This window comes from Hyla sarda, chromosome 4 (assembly GCF_029499605.1).
Source record: "Hyla sarda isolate aHylSar1 chromosome 4, aHylSar1.hap1, whole genome shotgun sequence".
NCBI classification, from domain to species: domain Eukaryota; kingdom Metazoa; phylum Chordata; class Amphibia; order Anura; family Hylidae; genus Hyla; species Hyla sarda.
The window spans coordinates 355,083,622-355,098,197 of record NC_079192.1 but is presented as its reverse complement, the minus strand read 5'-3'; the positions used below and the strand labels follow the sequence as shown (position 1 = coordinate 355,098,197).

General features: G+C 43.9%; 1 protein-coding gene across 9 annotated transcripts in view; it reads left to right on the top strand.

Annotated features, from left to right (window-relative positions):
- SEC24A (SEC24 homolog A, COPII coat complex component) overlaps positions 1-14,576 on the top strand; it is a 916,567-nt gene that overhangs the window by 230,477 nt on the left and 671,514 nt on the right. The window lies entirely within an intron of this gene.

Genomic DNA, 14,576 nt, shown 5'->3' with positions numbered 1-14,576 from the left:
AGGGGTTAAGTGGACATTAGGAACGTACTGGTGTTCCCTAAATTTATTTTCCAGGAATGGATGAAGTGTAGTTTGGGGAAAATGAAAATTTCAATTTTACTGCTGATATGCCAATTATGTTCCCAGAATAATGACCCAGAATATAGCCAAAAGTAAAAGTAATGTCCGCCCAAACCCTATGCTCTGAATCATCATTCTCAGAATGTGATGTCTCTGGCCATCCCTATCCTGTTATTTCAAATGCGCACACCGCTCAGGTGGGGCGAGAGCACAGTACATTTAAAGGAGTTCTCAAAGCTAAAACTTTTAACCCCCGCTGTGCCCGGGCTGTAAAACTATGCATAATAAACTTTCACTTGCCTGCCTACGATCCCCTGTTTTTCCGATATCGCTGTCCAGTTCTCCGATCCCGGTCTCTTCCACTTCCTGCGGATCGGTGACTTCACTCTGCGCTCAGCCTATCAGCGGCCGCAGCAATGTCCCGTCGCGGCCACTGATAGGCTGAGCGCAGAGTGAAGTCACCGACCCGCAGGAAGAGGAAGCTGACAGGGACCAGAGCACGGGCGGCAATATCGGAACAACGGGGGATTGTAGGCAGGTAAGTGAAAGTTTATTATGTATAGTTTTACAGCTCGGGCACAGCGGGGGATAAAAGATTTCAGTTGGAGAACTCCTTTAAGGCAACATGCAAACCCCCAATGATATTGACCCTGTGACTCATGACAAAAAAGGGATGTTATCATGGGTATTATGAAAGAGTTCGGTTTTTTTTGAGCGTTGTTTGGGTTTAAAATTTGGAAGACATTATACTCTGGACTGGTACATTGGAGTAAAATTCTGGGAAATTAAAATGAGGGAAAAAGATTATAATTTTAGTACTCTATGGAAGTGTGATACTTCCAGAAGCAATCTTTAATGCAGAAGCCCGGATAATTGGGGGAAGACTTTGCATTTTTTCTGGGATCGTCCCTTCTTTCCAGTTTTGGGGACCTCACCTGGAAAGTGTTGGCCTGGCCCGCTCTTTCACAGTCGCCAAAGATAAGGGCTTTTTAGAACTTCCTCTTGGAACGGAAGGTATGTCCCTGTGTTGCCAGTGTACTGGGACAGTACAAAAGAGTTGTGCCATGTAGACTACAGCTTTCTTGTACCATGTCCTAATTTTCCGAATGGTATATTGCTTTAGGACTTGATCAGAGAGATCAACTGCCCCCATATACCGATTGTAGTCCAGAATACAATGGTGCTTGAGGACCATTGTTGTGCTACCTCGCACAGGGACAGAGGTGCAGCAGTTACCATGAATTATGGTCAGCAAAAAGAAATCTCTCTTGTACTTAAACCTAACCAGCAACAGGTTTTCATGGGTAAGGGCACATGTTTCACCACTAGGGATAGGTGTCTGGAGGGGGATAGGTCAGGAGGCCTCTTTCATTCTTCCACACTGTCCCACAAGCGACCTTGGATCTGGCGGCGAGGTATGTGAAAAGAGGAATACTAGTATAAAAGTTATACAAGTAAACCCTTATCCAGCAATGGGTGCAAAATTTCCCAAATTATTTTCCCGCTAACACCCAAATTGGGGGGGGGGGGGACATTCTGGGGGGCCAAGACGGGAATCTCGTCCCTCATACACACTAAACTTGCAAGTGTACACTGAGCTACTCTCGCAAAGTTTATACATCTTCAGGCCATACCTCGCTGCTTAGTGGGAATATATTGGCTTAAAGGGGTACTTCAGTGAAAAAATTTTTTTTTTTCTAATCAGCTGGTGCCGGAAAGTTTAAATAGATTTGTAAATTACTTCTAAGAACTGGAAGGATTAAGATTTTTAAATAGGAGTGCTGTATGCTGCACAGGAAGTTGTATAGCTTTTTTTTTTAAATGTCGGACTACAGTGCACTATACTGACACCTCTGTCCGTGTCAGGAACTGTCTGGAGCAGGAGAGGTTTACTATGGGGATTTGCTCCTATTCAGGACAGTTCCTGACACAGACAAAAGGTGTCAGCACAGATCACTGTGGTCAGACAGAAAAGAACAACTCAACTTCCTTTGTAGTATACAGCAACTGATATGTACTGGAAATATAAAGTTTTGTTAAATAGAAGTAATTTACAAATCTGTTTAACTTTCAAGTACCAGTTGATATATATTTTCCACCGAGTACCTCTTTTAAACCTGATGAGAGTCTCATCAATAGAGACCTCCCTTCCAGGGACATAGACTTCCCAAAATTTGGCCCCAAAGTGATTGATGACTGGCCAGCCAGATTTTTGTACAGGCGGTCATAAGTGGGATCTCTTTGGGGGAGACATGCCACATTTTCAGCTTAATGCAAACCTTTCCGAATGGCCTCGAACCGGGGATGTGTCATAGCCATACTGTAGAGTTGGGTCTGGTAAAGGACGTCTCCACTCCAGTATTGCCTTGCACTGGGTTTTTTAACTAGGCCTATATGCAGCACGACTCCCAAAAATGCCTTCATTGCGGCTGCATTGACTGGGACCAGCCATTGGGCCTAGCTAAAAAGGATCCCTTGTTTGCGTCGACAAACTGTTGGGCGTACAGGTTCGTCTGGTCAACCATTTAGATTGACAAAGTTGTCTCTAAAAAAAAAAAAAATGTCAATTTCAGTGAACCCGACAATTTCAATCTTGATTCCTAAGTCGCCAACAAACTCAGAATTCACAGCTCATGGTCCGCTGGCTCAGTCCAGACAAGTTCACTTGAAGGGGTCACCAGTAAACTAGGCTGGGGTGGTCTGACTAGTACGAGCGCCAAGGGGACTCGTACTAGTATGGGGCACAGGCTCAGTAGCAAGGGAGGTTTGCGTCCTCGCATGGCTGCGTCTCCGCCACCTTGGTGATTTATCATCTCACCTAGTGGTGAGACCTGTGCCCTTACCCATGAAGCAAGTAAGGCATATGCCTCCTCCGCTGAATACGTTCCCTACTCTATTGGGGGGAAGGTGGGTGGTGTATGTGCGGGAAAACTTTCATTGGTGTGTGCTGCTTGTTGTTTGGTGCCGACTGCCAATCGCAGCTCTCTTGGGGGATGGCATCACTGCCACCTCCCAGTACAGTACAGAGGGTGATTGGCGGTGTGTCATACACCACCGATCAACCTCCTTTTCCGGGTCATCAGTTTACCAGAGACCCATATGACCTGGAATCATTGCAAATTTCTCTAGACCCCCTTCGGCGATATCATGGGATGCCTGCTGCATGATTTCAGCAGGCATCTCGTTCTGGTCACTGCCCAGCGAGCGGCGGTGACTGGAAAACTGCAGGACTTTCATGTACGCCCTGCGTCCTTAAAGGGGTTCTCCATTGAAAACCCTTTTTCTTTTAAATCAACTGGTGGCAGAAAGATAAACATATTTGTAAATTACTTCTATTAAAAAATCTTAATCCTTCCTTCCTGTACTTTTTAGCTGCTGAATACTACAGAGGAAATTCTTTTCTTTTTGGAATGCTCTCTGAAGACATCACGAGCACAGTTCTCTCTGCTGACGTTATTATAATAACGCTTTATTTATTGTTGTCCTTAGTGGGATTTGAATAAAAGTCCCCAGCACTGCAAGGCAGCAGTGCTAACCACTGAGCCACCATGCTGCCCTTAGCATACATCTGCTATGCATCTGCTATGCATGGTTGCTAAAATGGACAGAGATGTCAGCAGAGAGCACTGTGCTCGTGATGTCATCAGTGTTCCAAAAAGAAAGGAATTTCCTCTGTAGCATTCAGCAGCTAATAAGTACTGGAAGGATTAAGATTTTTTAATAGAAGTAATTTACAAATATGTTTAACTTTCTGCCACCAGTTGATTTAAAAGAAAAAAGGTTTCCACCGGAGTACCCCTTTAAGGACTCGAGAGCAAAGGCGTACCTGTACGCCCTGTGTCCCTTACGGGTTAAAGGTCCCAAGCTCACTTTTATTTATCCCTTCCTTAGAAATATACAGTACATGGGGTGCAAGAAATAAATCATTGTGTGAACAAAGGCTCATGCTAGCATACGTATACAGAAAAGACGAGCCCTTTTGGAATGTCTGTAAACCAGAAGCCTGTGGTGTAAGTGTAACCCTGATTGTGAACAGCACATGTAGAGTTTTTTTTATTTATTAATTTTTTTACCTTGGAAAATAGAGGTTTACCTTCTAGATTAGAATACAGTCAGGACAACAAATTTTTATATATGTTGTTTTTGCTTAGTGTTGTGAAGCTGTTTTTTTTTCATTATTAAGCCCTTCTATTTTCTCACCTGGATGCCTTAGGGAGTTAAAGAGTATATAATTAGCTTGTTCTTGGCTGGGTCTCTGTTATTATGTGTTCTCAGTGATCAACTGAAGCTCCTGCTCCTTCACGTATCATGTGCAGTGCTTTCACATTTATTTTGCTAGTCTGAGGCTGTTTGCACACCCAGTTTTCTGTTTTGTATGTCCAGCCTCAAAAAGTAGCAATTTATCATGTCCCTTTTGCCATTTTTTTTCCGTTTTTTTATGAATTGCTGTTATTAAACATGCAAACCAACCATTTTTTAGATGAAAACAGCCCCCAAAATGTGCAAGAGACATTCCAAAAAAGGTGAAATTTTTGACTCGTATTACATCTGTAAAGTGAGTGGGAATTGGCAGTAATTTTGTTTTTATTTAGATTAATAGTTTTTTTTTGATGTCCTATAACTCAAAAATTTGCCCCAATTAATGTGTATGAACATAGCTTGATGGATAAATATGGTAAATTTGAGTAGCCGTATTAGTCCAGTGATGCAGATGCAAATCATAAAATGTTGCAGTATCTTGTAATACCTTTTTTATTGGACTAACAGCATTTTGTAGAGACAAGCTTTCGGGATTCCTCCCTTTTATCTCTTTATTTGCTTTGGACTTGATAAAGGGAGGAATCCCGAAAGCTTGTCTCTACAAAATGCTGTTAGTCCAATAAAAAAGGTATTACAAGATACTGCAACATTTTATGATTTGCATCTAGATAAATATACAAACCCATGTCCCTAACCTTCATTGATCAATGCACTGGTAGGTTCACATAGTTTTTTGTGTGTGTTTCTGTGTTTTTGTTTTTTTCCCCCACCCCGTGTATTCTGTTATAGGTTTTGCATTGAAGTCTGTGTCCAGGTAGTTCAATTGGGAATCATTTTTGCCATTTCTATAGTGCACATTTGTTTTTGTCTTTTAAAAACAAATAAGTGACAGCCTCTGTCACTGCCATGTTAAGTTTGCGTTTGGCATTAAATGGAGCTAATCTGTGTGTTAATCTATGGCAGGTCAAATTAGAGATCTGTGAGGGAAGAATGATACCCAACACTCACCACTGATACTTTTTAATTAATTTATTTATATAGCGCCTACAGATTCCGCACCGCTTACAATTATGGGGTACAAACAAAGACAAGTATCAGACATAAAATTACACGATAACTATTCAAACAAGAAGTGTGGGGATATGTTGGGGATATGTTGGGGATATGTTGGGGATATGTTGGGGATATGTTGGGGATATGTTGGGGCCAATTAGAGACTGTTATAGGCCTGTCTGAAGAGATGTGTTTTTAGGCCACGTTTGAAACTATGGATTTTGTTGTTGAGTCTGAGGGATTGAGGGATAGCATTCCAAAGAACCGGTGCAGCACGAGTGAAGTCTTGTAGACGGGAGTGAGAAGTTCGGATTATAGATGTTAGTGTGAGATCATTAGCAGATCGGAGAGAACGTGTAGGATGGTAGACGGAGATGAGAGAGGAGATGTAGGGAGGTGCAGCATTGTGGAGAGCTTTGTGTGTGAGACTGAGGATTTTGTACTGTATTCTGGACTGAATTGGTAACCAGCGTAGTGACTGGCACAGGGAGGAGTCGTCGGTGTAGCGGCTGGAGAGGAAGAGGAGTCTGGCTGCTGCATTAAGGATGGACTGGAGAGGGGAGAGTTTTGAGAAAGGAAGGCCTAATAGTAAAGAGTTACAGTAGTCAGGCGGGAGTGAATCAAAGCAATAATGAGAGTTTTAGCAGTTTCAGTAGTGCGAAATGGGCGGATTCTTGAAATGTTTTTGAGATGCAGGTGACAAGAACGTGAAAGAGACTGAATATGGGGAGTGAAAGACAGATCAGAGTCAAGTATAACTCCAAGACAGCGAGTCTGCTGCCCGGGAGTTATGGTAGTACCACACACCGAGATGGAAATGTCAGGGTTATGTACAGTATCAGTTGATGGAAAAAAGACAAGAAGTTCTGTTTTAGAAAGATTTAGTTTCAGATATAAAGAGGACATGATGCCTGAGACAGCAGAGAGACAGTCACTGGTATTCTGTAGGAGTGCAGGGGTGATGTTGGCGAGGAGGTATAGAGTTGGGTGTCATTAGCGTAGAGTGGGTACTGGAAACCAAATCTACTGATTGTTTTTCCAATGGGGGATGTGTAGAGGACCCAGGACCGATCCCTGGGGAACCCCGACAGTAAGGGGAAGAGGAGAAGAAGTAGAGCCAGAAAACGAGATGCTAAAGAAGCGGCCAGAGAGATAGTAGGAAAACCAGGCGAGAGCAGAGTCCTTGAGACCGATGGAGCGGAGACTACTGAGGAGGAGTTGGGGATCCACAGTGTCAAAAGCCGCAGACAGGTCCAAGAGAATCAGTAAAGAGAAATTGCCATTTGATTTGGCCATCAGAAGATCGTTAGTGACTTTGGTTAGGGCCGTTTCTGTGGAGTGAAGGGAGCGGAAACCAGACTGTAAGGGGTCAAGGAGAGAGTTCTCGGAGAGATAGCGGATAAGGCGGGAGTAGACAAAGCGTTCCAGGAGTTTGGAGATAAAGTGGAGATTTGAGACGGGTCGATAGTTGGCTGCACAGGACGGGTCCAGAGATGTTTTTTTCAATAGTGGGGTTATGATAGTGTTTGAAGGAGGAGGGAAAGACCCCAGAAGAGAGGGAGAGGTTAAAGATTTTAGTTAGGTGACAGCTGATAGCAGGAGAGAGAGACTGGATGAGATGTGAAGGCATGGGGTCACTAGAGCAGGTAGTGGGGCGGGCGGAGGAAAGGAGCCTGGAAACCTCATCCTCCATTACAGGCTCAAAACTGAGAGTAATGAAGAGGAGACGTGGCTGGGAATTGGATCAGAACTTTTAGGGGACTGGGAGAGGATTTCATCACGAATGTCATCGATTTTAGTTTTGAAGTATTTGGCCAGGTCTTAAGCACAGAGATCAGTGATTGGGGTCTGTACATTAGGCCGAAAGAGAGTGTTGAACGTGTCAAAAAGATGTTTTGGGTTGTTAGAGAGGAGATGAGGGAGGTAAAATATGTTTGTTTGGCGACATGAAGAGCGGAGTAATAGGATTTAAGCATGAATTTATTGTGCAGATAGTCTGAAGAAGTCTTAGTTTTCCTCCACAGACGTTCAGCACACCTAGAGCATCGCCTGAGAAAGCGGGTTATTAGCGTGTGCCAGGGTTGCTGCCGTCTGTGTCGGGAGGTTCGTGTTTTAGAGGGTGCCATTTGATCCAGGGTAGACTTTAGGGTGTCATGGCAATGTTTGGCTGCTAGATTAGGGCAGGAGAGAGAAGAGATTGGTGATAGTGAAGATTGTAGAATGTCTATAAATTGACTAGTGTTTATGGCACGCAGGTTTCTGTAAGTGTACAAGGTTGGAGTGTCTGGAAGAGGATAGGAGTTACTGATAGAGAAAGAGAGAAGGTTGTGGTCAGAGAGCTCAAAAGGAGAATTAGTGAATTTAGAGACAGAGCAAAGTCTAGAGAAGATCAAGTCCAGTGTATTCCCATCCTTGTGTGTGGGAGAGTCAGTAAGCTGTGAAAGGGCAAAGGAGGAGGTTAGAGACAGAAGCTGAGAGGCAGAAGAGGAGATTGGGGTATCAATGGGGATATTAAAATTACCCATGATGAGTGTATGTGTTTATGTGGAAAGAAAGTGAGGGAGCCAGGTGGCAAAATGATCCAGGAACATTTGGGGAGAACCAGGAGGACGATAGATGACCGCCACTCTGAGAGACAATGTGCGGAAGAGCCTGAGGGTGTGGACCTCAAAAGAGGGAAATGTGAGGGAGGGTAATGGGGGGATGACTTGAAAAGTGCATTGTTGGGCTAGAAGCACCCCAACTCCACGATATCTGGTGTCAGATCTAGGGGTATGGGAAAAGTGAAGGTCACCATAAGATAAAGCAGCGAGAGAAGCAGTGTCAGAAGGTTGTATCCATGTTTCTGTGAGAGCCAGCAGATTAACAGAATTAGTGAGAAATAAGTCATGAATCTGGGTGAGCTTATTGCACACAGATCGAGAGTTTTGGAGAGCGCAGTTAAAGTTTGTAGTGGTTCCGCAAGAGGCAAGTAGTGTAGAGCAAATATTCGTGAAAGGTGGGCCAGGGTTAGTAGTAGGGATCGACCGATTATCGGTATGGCCGATATTATCGGCCGATAATCACGATTTTGGGCATTATCGGTATCGGCAATTATTTTGCCGATAAGCCGATAATGCCCCGCCCCCCGCACCGCCCCCACCGCACCGCGACCACCACCCCCTCGACCCGCCGCACCGCACCTCCGACCCACCGCACCGCGTCGCACCCCCCACCGTGATGCTAGGCGGTATACCGGTATGGATTTTTTCCCATACCGCTATACCAGTCGGGCCCCTCCCCTCCCTCCGAGTGAATAAAAAAATTAAACTTACCCGTAATGGGGGTGGTCCAGGCCATCCTTCCTTCATGTAGTGTCCGGGGGCGTTCCGGGTGGAGGGTGGTCCGGTCCGGGCTGTCCTTCTTCTCCGGCGGGCCTCTTCTCCACTCAGGGCAGGCTCCGGCCTAGTACGCTGCATAGACGCCGCTACGCCGTGACGTCAGGTGCGTCGCTTCGCACGGGCGTCACTGCGCAGCGACGTCTATGCAGCGTACTAGGCCGGAGCCTGCCCAGAGTGGAGAAGAGGCCCGCCGGAGAAGGACAGCCCGGACCGGACCACCCTCGACCCGGAACGCCCCCGGACACTACAGGAACGATGGATGGATGGCCCGGAGCACCCTGGCAGGTAGGGGAGAGAAGCGGGTGGTGGCGGCGGCCTATGGCCCCGCAAAAGCCACTGCAGATCATTGATTTAAAGCGCCCGCTTTAAATCAATGATCTGCAGCGGTGTCGCAGGGGGTTAAATAGCCGATAACTTATACCGAATTATCGGTATAAGTTATCGGTATCGGCCCTAAAAAACTGATATCGGTCGATCCCTAGTTAGTAGCCATGTCCCCAGCAGCTAAAAGCAGAAGAAAGAAGAGGGAGAGCAGATGGCTGGGTGAAGTGATGAAGCGACTTCTGTGCTGTACCATGGAATGAGGTGACTTTGGGTGGTTTATGATGGTGAGCAGTGCATGCGAGCAATACATAGGTGAGGGAAGGAGGCATGGACAGATGTATATAGAGTCCACTGGAGAAATCGGTGGGGGATATAAGAGAAAATGTATTGCAATAAGTAAGTAATAAGTGAGTACATGTTTGTTTTTTGTTTGTTTTTTCAGAAAAAGAGTGACTTTTGTAGTTATAATGTTAGTTCCCTTTTGTTCCCTTCTGGTTCTATTCTGGTATAATTCTTTATGTCACACTTAAGAAGCACTTTAGATAGCAGCTTTAGATGGCATATTTTAATGTCTCCAGACCTAAGGTCTAACAGACCTATAGCCTCTGATATATAGTGCTAGGGTAAGCCAGAGAATTGGCAAAGGAGTTCAATCAGGTGTGAAAATGGGTGGGGAGCAATAAAGTTTGGGGAGTAAAGTTAAGAAAAAATAAACAGTTTGGGATCACTCAGGGGAAATAAATTGTGATCAAACAAAATAAAAACACTAGCCAGATAACAGTAAGAAATAATCATGACAATGCAATGATGGGGGAATGGGAGTACACAATCACAAGATGAGTGACATACCAGGTTGATTATTTAAATACAGCTAAACAGATATGCAGTGGTGAGAACAAATGATGGTGGTCGTTGTTCAAGAAATGAATGATGACATACCTGTAAATGAAAGAATAGGCTGGTGAGAAGATGAAGTGAATGAATTCTGGTATAACTCTTGATGTCAAACTTAAGAAGCACTTTAGATGGCATATTTTAATGTCTCCAGACCTAACTTCAATTTGTAAATTTAATAACCATATTACAGATAGGGGTACAGGACGCATTTTGGCATGTCCACCTTCCTCAGCTGTCAGCCTATGCAAAAGTCGATCCTCGCTCAGTATAAATGCACGATGCGGCGCTGGGTGATGACGTCCAATTCCGTTATCACGCGGCCTGTGGGAGGCACGTCCCTCAGTGTCACTATAGTTACCGTGTCAACATAGGGGGAGGGTACCCCCTGGCCACCCGCCAGCATCTACCACCCACCAGCATCTACCACCCCTCCACTAGCTGTTGCAAGACTACAACTCCCAGTATGTCCTCATGCTTGTTTTTTTTAGTCTTGCAACAGCTAGCTAGCGGGCGGGTGGTAGATTTGGCCGGGTGGCTGGGGAGCTGAGCTTTATGCACACAAAAGTCTGTGACTTGTGACTTTTTTTTTGCCTACATGCGACATTCACACATCATAAATATGTGACTTCTGCAAAGTGAAAACTAGAAGTTGCTTAGGTAAGGCAAGTCGCAGTTGTTAAATGTTTTTTTTTTGTGACTTTAACGGCTGTTCTCGGGACAGGGAGCAAGGGGCAACAACTGGTCCTGGCGGCTCCCATTTACTATTATGGGGGTGCTGTCGGGACCCGTGGTTTTTTAACAGAAATAGTTGGAGAAAAAGACTGCTCCCCTGTTGCCCGTCACACTGCAGTATCATAAAGGCAGTGTGAAAGTAGCCTAACATCAACTCAGAAGGTTGCTACTACTTCATTCCTTATCTTAATATCCTTCTTCTTCTGTTGTGTCTCTGTGTCCTCTTCACTGCTTTCACCAGACTCAAGGAGAGAGTCAAGTATCGATGATGCCAATTATTATTTTTTAGTTTTAAATCAAATTTAACCCCTTAAGGACCCAGCCAATTTTCAGTGTAGGACCTGGACATTTTTTGCACATCTGACCACTGTCACTTTAAGCATTAATAACTCTGGGATGCTTTTACCTTTCATTCTGATACCGAGATAATTTTTTCATGACATATTCTACTAATTTTTTCAATACTTGCATAATTTCTTATGGAAAAATAACCAAATTTTATTTAAAAAAAAATTTAACATTTAGCATTTTTTTTTTTTTACTCTGAAGCTCTCTGCTTATCAGGAAAATTAACATTCCAAATAAATGATATATTGATTCACATATACAATATGTCTTCTTTATGTCGGCATCATAAAGGTGACATGTTTTTACTTTTGGAAGACATCAGAGGGCTTCAAAATATAGCAGCAATTTTCCAATATTTCAAAAAGATTTCTAAATCGAAATTTTTCAGGGACCAGTTCAGTTTTGAAGTGGATTTGAAGGGCCTTCTTATTAGAAATACCCCATACATTTCCCCATTATAAAAAAAAACTGCACCCCTCAAAGTATTTAAAATGACATTTAAAAGGTTAGTTAAGTCTTTAGGTGTTTCACAGGAATAGCTGCAAATTGAAGGAGAAAACTCAAAATCTTCATTTTTTACACTGGCATGTTCTTGTAGACCCAATTTTAGAATTTTTACAAGTGGTAAAAGGAGTGAAATCTTCCTAAAATGTGTAACCCAATTTCTCTCGTAAGGAAATACCTCATATGTGTATATCAAGTGTTCGGCGGGCGCAGTAGAGGGCTCAGAAGGGAAGGAGCGACAGTGGGATTTTGTAGAGTGAGTTTTTCTGAAAGGGTTTTTGGGGGGCATGGCATACTATTTTGGAAACTACACCCCTCAAGGAACGTAACAAGGGGTACAATGAGACTTAACACCCCACAGGTGTTTGAGGACTTTTCGTTAAAGTTAAATGTGTAAATGATTAATTTTTTTCACTAAAATGTAAAATTTTTACAAGGGGTAATAGAAGAAATGGGGTTACACATTTCTGGGGTAATTTTCTCCTGAGTATGGAAATACCCCATGTGTGGACGTCAAGTGCTCTACTGGCGCACTACAATGTTCAGAACAGAAGGAGTCACATTTGGCTTTTGGAAAGCAAATTTTGCTGATATGGTTTTTGGGGAGCATGTTGTATTTAGGAAGCCCCTGTGGTGCCAGAACAGCATAAAAAAAAACACACATGGCATACCATTTAGGAAACTACACCCCTCAAGGAACGTAACAAGGGGTACAGTGAGCCTTAACACCTCACTGGTGTTTGACGACTTTTTGTCAAATTTGGATATGTAAATGGAAAAAAAAAATGTTTTTTCACTAAAATGCATTTTTTTCCCCACTTTTAAATTTTTACAAGGGTAATAGAAGAAATGGGGTCACAAATTTTGGGGGTCACTTTCTCCTGAGTATAAAAATACCCCATTTGTGGATGTCAAGTGCTCTGCTGGCGCACTACAATGCTCAGAAGAGGATGAGTGCTATAGAGCTTTTGGAAAGAGAAATTGTTTGGAATGGAAGTCAGGGGCCATGTGCGTTTACAAAGCACCCCCCCGTGGTGCCAGAACATTGCCCCCCCCCCCACATGTGACCCCATTTTGCAAACTACACCCCTCACATAATTTAATAAGTGGTGCAGGGATTATTTACATCCCACTGGCGTTTGACAGATCTTTGGAACAGTGGGCTGTGCAAATGGAAAATTACATTTTTCATTTTCACGGACCAGTGTTCCAAAAATCTGTCAGACACCTGTGGGTTGTAAATGCTCACTGTACCCCTTATTACATTACATGAGGGATGTAGTTTCCAAAATGGCGTCACATGGGGGGGGGGCATTGTTCTGGCACTATGGGGGCTTTGTAAACACACGTGGCCTTCAATTCCGGACAAATTTTCTCTTCAAAAGCCCAATGGCGCTCCTTCTCCGCATTGTAGTTTGCTCGCAGAGCACTTTACATCCACATTTGGGGTATGTTCTTACTCAGAGGAAATGGGGTTACAAACTTTGCAGGGCTTTTTTCCAATTTCCCTTGTGAAAATGAAAAATTTAGGGTAACACCAGTATTTTAGTGAAACATTATTTTTTTTTCATTTTCCCATCCAAATTTAATGAAAATTCATCAAACACCTGTGGGGTGTTAAGGCTCACTATACCCCTTGTTACGTTCCATGAGGGGTGTAGTTTCCAAAATGGGGGTGTTGGTATTATGTGGGTATTAATTTTTTTGCGTTTATGTCAGAACCGCTGTAAAATCGGCCACCCCTGTGCAAATCACCAATTTATGCCTCAAATGTACACAGTGCACGCTCACTCCTGAGCCTTATTGTGCATCCGCAGAGCATTTTACACCCACATATGGGGTATTTCCGCACTCAGGAGAAATTGCGTTACAAATTTTGAGTCTGTCTTTTTTTTTTTTCTATTACCGCTTGTGAAAATAAAAAGTAAAGGGCAACATCGGCATCTTAGTGTAAAAAAAATAAATATGTTACACTAACAGGCTGGTGTAGCCCCCAACTTTTCCTTTTCCTTTTCATAGTGGTCTCCAAACTGTAGCCCTCCAGAGGTTGCTAGGCAACTCACCGTCTTCTGTAGGATCCAGGGAGCCGCATCACCGTCCTCTTTTGCCTCCGATCTCCGCCAGCTGCCGCCGCTGATAGATAATTGGGCTTCAGCACCGGTCCTAGTCGGTTTCCTCCTTCTGCCCGGCCTATTGTGGGTGGGCAGAACGATAGATACCAAAGGTAAACTCACCCCGCCCTCGATCTGCTATTGGTCCTTCGCTTCTAGAAAACCAATAGCAGGGATTGGAGGGCTGGCACCCCTGCCCCCTCACTCCTATCCCTTCAGGGGGACCGTGGGTGTCTTGGACAACCCCGATCCCCCTTATTTTCCAGGTCACCGGAGACCCGTATGACCCGGAATTGCTGCAAATCGCCGGTGTGAATTCATAGGAGGGGGGTGTCTGATGACCCCCCCTGGGCATTTGTGCGAGGTTCTTGCTGATCGATATCCCTGAAATTCCCACAGGAGTACAGGTACGTCCTGGGTCCTTAAGTACCAGGGTGTCGGGATATATTGGGGGAGTTTTATCAAAACCTGTGCAGAGGAAAAGTTGCCCAGTTGCCCATAGCAACCAATCAGATTGCTTCTTTCATTTTGCAGAGGCCTTATTAAAAATGAAAGTAGCGATCTGATTGGTTGCTATGGGCAACAGGGCAACTTTTCTCCTGGACATGTTTTGATAAATCTCCCCTATAGTGATTAGGCATTGGAGTCTGGTGCACTCTTCTTTGCCAAGTGGTTTTCAAACCAAACCTTTGTATTCCTACTATTTGAAATTCACATAAGGATATGTGTACATAAAGTATGTTCTTGGTTCAGGTAAGTTTCATATGCATTCTTAATTGGGTACACTTTTGCAATAATTTTTCATCCACTAGTTGCATTCTGATCTGCAGTTCTAATGATCACATCAATTCCATACTATCAGTCACGCTCTATAGACCCATGGTTGAGCCGGGACTAGTGCCTCTAT